General features: G+C 35.6%; 1 pseudogene; it reads right to left on the reverse strand.

Annotated features, from left to right (window-relative positions):
- Positions 1-858: 858 nt before the first annotated feature.
- On the reverse strand, positions 859-8,397 carry LOC107594791 (putative pre-mRNA-splicing factor ATP-dependent RNA helicase DHX32; annotated as a pseudogene).
- Between the last annotated feature and the right edge of the window lie 1,687 nt (positions 8,398-10,084).

The raw sequence follows: 10,084 nt of genomic DNA on the forward strand, positions 1-10,084 counted from the left end.
TTTCCGTTAAAAAAAGTTTTGCACCATTTTTGTTGGGGCTGAACGCAGCCCAGGATCTGTAGTTTGAACAGCTGTGACACCAATTTTAGACTGCAAGTCTGCAATAACACACTAAACATTAAATAATCCATAAAAACAGTGATAAAAAACTTAACACAATGTTGCTTTTATTCAATCAAATGTAAATTTATATCATACATCAATTATCAACATCATCATAAAACGTGTGACCACAGGAAGCGTCTAAATAAAAACAGTCACAATTTTCTGCTTATGTTTTAAAATGACACACTTGATGTTTACGGTTTGATGTGAAACATGAATGAATATTACCGTAATAGTATCTAAAGTTGCAGTGCTATTTGGCAAGCATTCACTATGTAACAGTTTAACAGATATGACGAATTAAGTCCTATATAATTTCAGAACATTTTTGGACTTTATTCAGTATGAATAAGTAGTTTGGGACACTTGGCAAAAAAGAACTACCACTTACAAAAAGTTAAATACATTTTTAAACGTCTTATTTTATGTAAACTATCACAGTGAATGTGAGATTAATATGAAATCAAAATATTATATTAGCTGAACAAATACCTTGAAAATAAATACATATACAATAATAATAATAAAAAAAAAAAAACGATTCACTAGCCAATGGGAAGCATAATCAATGCAAAAAGGAAATTAATGTCTAATGATACTATGATGCACATGGCTAAACCACATTGTATTTTTATATATTACTTGAAAATGCTAACTAGTAGCTACAGTTTAAAAAGCACATTTTAGACACCATAAAGTCAACGACAGTTTATTCATTAACTACTGCACAGCAGTAGATTATTTAAATTGCTATTAATTCAGCAGAGAGAAGACAAACTGTACAAACTGCTATTACTTAGAAGCATTGTCCTGGGCACCGTGAAAAGAGGGGCACACTAAATGTTTTTCTCCTGGCCCTTTTTGATTACATCTTTTCTTTTCATCATTATTGATTAATCTTGAAGAAATATTGAAGAAATTCCATGGTTATTGTGTAACAGACTAGTAGTGTAAGCATCCTGTTTGTTGTCATGGTAACGAAGTGGAAAGGCATACTATTTCCCCAGTCATTGTATGGTACAGCGCTCATGGCTCAGCTCTTCACTGGCAGGGCTGCTGGGGGGCTGGGATTTTCTTTTGCCTTTAGATGGGGCGGCTGAACCATGATTTATAATGTGCTGCAGTATGTCTTTACTCTCGCTAGGTGCCAGGTTGTAGAAGAAGTACTGCGGTGCCATCTGAATGAACCTGTCACAAGCAAACAGCAAAAGAAACCATATAATTACAAAGCATAGAAGAACAAATTGTTTAAATGGTGGAAAGAAAAAAAATAGTAAATGGCTTGCTAGCCTCAATTAAAAGGAGGTTTAAAGCTTAAGAAGGACATTTTAAATGAAACAAAGAATTGATTTAATTATAAAAGTCTGTAAGCTGAACTAAATTATTGCTGACATTATTAATGACTGATCATTTACAATTCAATGCATGTTTTGGATCAAAATAATTGATAGGTGCTATAAGAGGAAAGGAGAGAGGGAAGATATTCAAAAATAAATAAATGTAGAAATAAATCATTCATATTTTATATGAACAAAGTATAATAATAAGTGCAAACTCTGTCATGTTTTATGCAATTTAATATATTTTATTCTTTAGTTCCGTTTCTTTTTTAACTTTTTTTTATATATTTCATTTGACATATATTTAATTTTATTTCAATTATGTACTTTCAAATGACTATCGTCACTAATAAATGTGTAATTCTAAACAATGCATTTAAAAACCTCTAGCAATACAATGTGACATGATTAATAAAAGAGAATTCTGAAGTTCTCTTGTCTCTTTTGGCAATTCACACATTGTGGTGAAGAAGTGGCTAATTCTTATGAATTCATATGATCTCATTCGTACGTTTTTGTTCAATCTGCTTACTCCCCACTGATGGTTAGGTTTAGGGGTGGACCATCTTACTTATTTTTATTCTAAAAATTGCATGCTTTCGTACAAATTCATATGAAATCGGCACCTCGTAAAATAGTTATGTTTTCTCATGAGATACATTTGCTCTATCATAAGCAGATAAACTACTGCCAAGTACTGTATATGTTCAGTCAGTATGGAGCTTTTGTCTTTTGGAATCATTATAGCTGAATGAACAGAGCAGAATAATGAATAATGAGCTCCAGCTGTATTAGTTCTGAAACAAAGCAGATGATCCAGTACTTACTCATGTGCTGAGATCTGAGAGACGGTTCTGATACAGTTGTTCTCTGACAGCGTGTGCTCATGGTACAGAACCCATTCCGGCAGGTTCTTCTTGTGCATCTCGGTTCTGTAGCCAGACAGTGGGTGGATCTGAGCCACATGTTTATGGGTCAGCATGAAGTAATTCCCTGACCCGTCAATGTCCCTCGCCACCTGGAAAACCCCACAGAGATTAAACAACAGAAAATGCATTAGAGCAGCACACGGGCAGTGTTTTAGACACTGAACACACTTAAATATGTAAAACACTGTGCCGTTTGCTAATCTGCCTTCATCACAGACCTTACTGTCCCAATGCAATAATTTGAAAGAGAACTAGCACAACAATATATTACCAAAGTGTTTTATTATGTATATAATTTCTATATATCTATACCTGCATGAAGAAGCCAGCTAGTAGGGCATGTTTGATGTTCAAGCTGTTGCTTTTAGAGCCAAAGGCAGGTAAGGACACTGGCAGCTCTAGTCGTTTCAGGATTTCTGTTAGCTCAGAGCGTATCGCATCTGCTGTCTGAAGAGCAGACAGACTGAGGAAATGGTCTTCACACCATCGTTCCACGTTAAAGTCTAAAATACAAATGTGAATTTAACACTTTATATATTATAATGGATAGATTTTGTTAGTCAGCTACTGTTTACTGTCCTGTTTAATTCACAATAATGGCTGTTAATAGATATGCATATGAATTATAGACTTGTGTGGCTTCATTGAATTGCTTTAATGCACAAAAATAACTCACATGACCCTTCCATAGCATATTTGTAAGCATTAAAGATGTTAATAAGGGTGAAGTGGTCTCCCTCTGCATGCTGGAACCTCTTATGACACAGTAAGGCCTTCTGTCTCAGTTCCACTGGGGGTGTAACGAAACTGCTTGGAGCTAAATTACAAAGACAAAGAGCAATTAAAAGCTTTATTATCAATCATTAATGCATTTGTTAATAATAATAATAAATATTTAGTTTTTTATTTAATATTTATCATATTAAAAGTTGGAGGAGTGACTGAATGTATCATTAGAGGTTGACTTATCTATAAATGTTTAAATTGAAGGTACAACTACAGTGATTTGACATGAGTTCCAAATATAACTGAATGGAGCACAGATATATTGGAAACGCAGACACATGGTGATACACCTGTTGAGTGGATTGTACTGAGACAGGATTACCTGTTAGCATGGCAGCGATGGTCAGCACTTCACTCACACAGTCAAATTCGCAAGACGCGAGCAAAGTCTTAGCCATCTGTGGCTCGAGAGGAAACTCTGACATGATAATTCCAATCTCGGACAGATTTCCGTCATCATCCAAAGCTGCAAGATAGTCAAGTTCCTCTAAAGCTTGCATGAGCCCCTCTGGATCTATGGTAGAGTGAGTAAAATATTGAATATATTTCAAAATATTAATCACAGTTTTCAAGCGTGCCATTAATCTATTCTAAACAAATGCCAAATAGTTTTAAGTTGATTAAATAATAAAAAAAATGTAATTAATTAAACCCAATTTTGTTATTGTAAACTAAACTTAAAACTATTAGAATTTTTTTGTCATTCAAATAAAGCTGAAATAAAATATAATATTAGATATATATATTAGATGGCAAACTTAAACTTTAAAAAACTAAAATGAGAAATGCTGCCTTGGCAACTAACTGAAATAAAATAATTTTTGGTTTAAGCACTATAAAGCTAAATAGAATTATATAAAAAAGCACATAGCACATACCAACATTACTAAAACTTAAACAAAAGTTAAACGGAAACCGAAAATATACAAAATAAAAGTTTATTCAATATTTATATTCATAAATACTAATAGTATATAAATAATACTAATACTATACTACACTGAACTGACCTAAATAAAATGAATCAGCTCGTTAAAATGAATGAAGTGAGTGGCTGTTTTAAAAGTCGCAGTCTAGTTCATTTCAATAAAATAAGAACAAAAGAGTAGTCTGTAAAAAGTAAAACTATAGTTAACTGTAAAAAACACCTGAGCAAGTATTATTGTGGGAATAAGGGTTATAAACCGTTATCTGTAATGCATTTTTCCTATAGAAATGCCTATTAGTTTGACAATAAACTCTCACTAATTTGTGGCATAACAAAAGCACCTCACATATTTGCATCATGAGATAATCAAGTTCATCTAGTTCATCACACCATGTTGTTTTCACAGAAATGCTGTTGTCGTAGCTCCACTAATGATGCTGCTCATCTGACGGGTGTGTTTTATGGAAGCAGGTTATCTCTGGAACAATGAACCCAGTCAGAGTGCTGTCGGCTCAGCTAAACGCACGGCTCACCACCTCTTAATACCAGCAGTGAGCAGGACAGGCCCATCTGCACCCTTAATGTGAGCCAAGAGAACCTGGCTGATCCCAGCTTTGCTTGGCTGTTGTAAACAGTGGATGGTGAACAACTTGTTTGTGTTCAGACGCACTGCTTAGATTTGTATGAGTTATTCTACAAATGAAGTGTATGAATAATTGAAAGTGATTATATGTGAAAATTATGCATACATTCACTGTTTAAAATCAGTGTAGCTACACATATTACACAATATTTCAATAGTGGAGCAAAAAATTCTTTAAATTTATGTTGATGGCAGGCCCAGAGTCATATCTAGAGACTTGTAAGTGAATTATTTTGATTTGGAAGAAACCACCAAGCAACTGTATATCTGTTAATATAGTGCTACGTTTTAAGATACCTTATTGAAATTTATAGAGATTTGATAAACTGTATAAGAATTGTATCTCACCCGGTCTGTCAATGAAGTCACAGTGGCTCAGGCCAGCAATTTCCATGCGCTTCAGGAAGAGCACGGTGGAAGTAATGTCAGAATCAAGAATATGAGGGATGTTCTCAGCAGGAAGTGGCGTGTCCTCTTGATACAAACAGAAACATTTGCCTGCAGAAATAAAACATTTCAGGCATATGATTCAATGCATGGCAAAAATTTTAAGAAACACTTTTATTTCAAGTAAACAAACTTGAAATAAAAAAAGTAAGACTTTTTAAATGTTTTTGACTATGTTCACCAAGACTGCATTTATTTGGTCAAAAATTCAGTACAATTAATAATATTGTGAAATATTATTGCAATTTTAATATGTTATAAAATGTTATTTATTCATGTGATGGGAAAGCTGAATTTTCAGCATCATTACTCCAGTCTTCAGTGTCACATGATCCTTCAGAATCACTCTAATATGCTGATTTGCTGCTCAAGAAACATTTCCAATTATTATCAATGTTGAAAACAGTTGTGCTGCTTGATATTTTTTGTAGAAAAACATGATACATGTTTTTTCTTTGATGAACTGAAAGTTCAAAAGAACATAATTTATTTGAAATAGATTTTTTTGTAATATTATGAATGTCTTTGCTGACACTTTTGATCAATTTAATGTGTCTTAGCCGAATAAAAGTATTAATTTCTTTCAAGAAAAAAAAATCTGACCCCAAACCTTTGAACGGCAATGTGTGTAATTATTTTATTCATTTTAAGATGTATTAAAATTAATTATGTCTTTATTTTTGAAAGCAAAAAGTGCTCACCTGTTGGGCCTGCAAGTTGTTTGCGGCTCTCAGCTTGGCTCTTGCTGATCATAAATCTACACAGTACACACATATATTTTGTAAACAAAAACGTTTTTGGATTTTGGATGTGATTAATCGTTTGACAGCACTTACATATATACATTATAAAAGATAAAAATATGAAATCTGACTAATTACTATATTATTGTAGATATATTATTATCAATATATTATAGATATATCATTATATATATATATATAGAAATACATAATACATTTAAATGCAAATCAGCATCTATGTAATACATAAAATGCTATATATATAAAACACTGTAATATATAATATAATTTTAGATGTGAGTTCTTCGGTCTGTAAAGTACTGAGAGTACTATATGTCTGTTTACACACAAAGCAAACAGGAGATTATATATTTAATTATAATTAAATATCCACTTATAAATAATTGTATATTGTTTTATGTATTAATAAATTAAATGTAATAATTTACTTTATAAAAAGTAATATTAACAATAAATACTAATTATAAAAACAACTTATAGTTTACTTATATTATTTTATATTATATGTAAAGAATGTCATTTATTTGTTTAATAAAATTATTTGTGAATAATAAATATTTTTAAAATGTCAACAAAATGTAAACAATTACAAAAGTTTAGCACTAGCTCACCTATTAAAGTTGAAATGTCTCTTACTTGCTCAGTTGCCAGAAATGTCACAATGTCTCCATGCTTTTGATTCTGATGTATCTCCAGAGCCAGTCTAAGAGCAGAGCAGAGGTAATCCTTCACACCTCCTCTCCCACTGCCGTACACCACCTCGCACGGCCGTGGCCCTTCCAGACAGATCTGAGGAACACTTCCACAGCGACGTAGCAGTTTCTCTGCGGAGTGAGGGGTGCTGAGGATGACCAGCCTGAGCTCTGGCCGTGTGAGGAGCACGTCTTTGAGCAGCCCGAGGAGAAGGTCTGTGCTGACGGTGCGTTCCTGGGCCTGATCAATGACCACCACACCACACTGCTCCAAGAGGGGGTCCGACATCATTTCCCGGAGCAACACATCATCTGTGCAATATCTGCAAAGCAACAGATGTCACTGCAGGCTTCTTCAAGAGTGCAAATCAGCATCGATTCAATACAAAATCCTTGTATACGTCTACAAACAAAAATAACAAGCTAACTGAAAACAAGCAGACGTGATTGGATGATAATTTACTCTGGGAATTGTCAGTGTTTTCCTTAAGGTCAGTGTTTTCATTAAGTCAGACCTTCTCAGCTGTTCAAATCACAGTTCTGGCTCTTTGTTCGCCAGACTGACTTATTGCCGCTCTGAAAGCTCTGATGAAGCATATGGGCAGTACAGAAACACGGCAGCTGCCGTGGAGACCCTCAGACCGATCCCCCTCAGCCTTTTGTTAGCTTTTATATTGTTTAGAAGGACAGGCGCCCCTGAAAAGAGATGCACGTGTGGTGGGAATGAAGGGGGGAGGGGCAGATTGCAGAATTGAATGGAAGAAAAAGTCCAGGGAAAATGACCAAATAATGCCGTTCAAACTTTACATTACTGAACATGCCTAGGGATCAGATACACACCTCAGTACAGTATCAGGCGAGCAGCAGGTCTGAAGTGGGATGCTGTATCCAACCTCGCTGCCGATGTTGACGTCCATCTCGTCGGCCACACGGAGGGCCAGTTCCACAGTGCTCTGCTGGTGAATCTGGGTACACACTACCATGCCATTCTGATACTGCGCAGACAGGCAAAACTCTGCACACCACTGAGGGACCTAAATGAAGATTAACACAGAAAACCACATGCTGTAAGGCTATTCAAAAATGAAACACTCACAAATAAGATACATTTGATACTTTCAGTGACAAATGAACTAGCAGTAATGACTACGTTGCATCTACCCCATAGTATATGATCTTTTGCATAATAGATGAAGCGATGTAATGCAATATAATGTTCACATTAAATTAAATCTAATAGTAACTTATGTTCTGTTCAAAATTCAGCCCTATTTATCCTGAATATGCAATGAGGTTTGACATACCAAATAAAATATTAATATTAACTCTGAGTGCTTTGCCCTGTTTTAGCTGTGCCAGTAACTATCACAACCTGGCTGCTCATCAAACTGTCCATAAACTCGCATTTCGCTCCCCACACCGGCAGACCTTTTCTTTCGTTTAATAGTTTGTAATACCTTGAAGAAAAAGGGAGCCCGTCGAACTGATTTAACTCCAGCAGATCATCCGTATCAATATCTTGAGTTTCGCTGGTTTCAGATAGTTCCTCCCCATCTGTTGATAGCTCCAGCTCCATCGTTGCCCTAATGCGTCTCTCTCTTCAATTGGACAATTAAATCAAACTGAACAAATCGACTGAATCACGCTCTGTTAGTTATGTGACATATTTATGGTCTAAACAGGCTACCTCCTCCAGATGAGTTTTAGGAACCCGCGCTCTGGAGAGACAGGCCCTTTGTGTCACCAGTAGTCCGCTCAGCGCACTAGAGATGTCCGATTCGTGAACGAATCTTTCTTTTGAATTGGATCTTTTTAATGAACCGAGAACCGGTCGTTCGCCAGTAGCACTGAATCGGTTGGAGTTGTTCTCGAGTCAGTGCTAGGAAGAGCATTTAAAGTGTATTAAATATTTACTTAATGAATAAAAAGAAGTTTAATAGCAGAAATTTTGATTGACGGTTTTATCAAGACATGAAACTGAGCTGATCTGAATAAATTATGAAAACATGAAAAATGTTTTTAGTCAAGCAATGTACATTGATTTATAGAGTTGTTTATTGTAAATTCAGGCATGTTTAATCAGCTGAATTATAACTGCAACAAACTGAATGTGGACACATAAAATGACAAAATAACCACCCTCATTATAAAAATGTAGCCATACATTCAAAGGTTCTCAACCAGGGGGCCCACTAGGGGGCATCAGCGAGTCCAGGGGGCCTCAAGATGACATTTAAAGGGGTCATATGATGCGATTTCAATTTTTCCTTTCTCTTTGGAGTGTTACAAGCTCTTGGTGCATAAAGAAGATCTGTAAAGTTGCAAAGACTAAAGTCTCAAATCCAAAGAGATATTCTTTATAAAAGTTAAGAGTCAGCCACGCAACGCGTAAAAAGACAGTATAAGTCATTATAATCAGTAATTATGTCCCCACTGGATGCAACAAATGCCTCGTTTGTAATGGGTTTTCATGTTTTTGTCTCGTCACTCCGGCCGGGACACGGCATCACAGTATAGTGAGGGGCGTAACATTTCCGTCACTCGCTTGAGGTATTCGGCCAATCACAACACACTGGTTAGCTGGCCAATCAGAGCACACCTCGCTTTTCAGACCGATGAGCTTTGTAAAAATCATGGCGTTTCAGAAAGGTGGGGCATAGAGGAGAAACAATATTGTACAGTATGTGGAAAATAATGTGTTTTTTTAACTTTAAACCGCATAAACACATTTCATTACACCAAATACACAAAATAATGTTCTTTTTAGCAACATCATATGACCCCTTTAAAAGTGTTATTTCTAGACCTGAAAAAGTCATGTAAACTAATAAAGTCTTAAAATGTCAAGGCAATTTTATGATGAATATAGGCTTACATTTTTGTGGTAATGCAAGATCTAACATATTTTATAAACTGTGATCAAAACGTATTTATTTCAAATCCTTCAAACCATTTAACATGCCAGGGGCCGCGTGATGACGTAAAATAATAACTGAATCGTTTTTGATCCGGTTCTTTGAATGATTTGTTCGAAAGAACCGACTCGAACTTCCCGTCAGTGGCGGACTGAATCACCGCTCAAAAGCACAGCAGCAGAGATTTTGAGCGGTCATGTGGTTATTTAATCCCACCACAATAGAGTCTCATCTGATGAAAGTGAGTCGACTACAGGGTAAAACAAGGGTTCAGTCTCAATAACCATACATCGCTCTCATGTTAAAACAAGATTTAACATGCTATAATCTGAACACATTTTGGAAACTCGTGTTTTGTGCAACTAAAAGAAACACTCAAATGGGCCAAAGATGCTGTCACCATGACAACGGTAAAGCTCGCACAGTCAGATGTGCGCGAGAGAGAGTGAGGCAAACACACAGCAGACTCCTGCTTACAACTCATCATCCTCTGTGCGGGGACTTCTCTACACGACTACACTACAAGGACACAGCG

This window comes from Sinocyclocheilus grahami, unplaced genomic scaffold (assembly GCF_001515645.1).
Source record: "Sinocyclocheilus grahami isolate Dianchi unplaced genomic scaffold, SAMN03320097.WGS_v1.1 scaffold191.1, whole genome shotgun sequence".
Taxonomy (NCBI): Eukaryota; Metazoa; Chordata; class Actinopteri; order Cypriniformes; family Cyprinidae; genus Sinocyclocheilus; species Sinocyclocheilus grahami.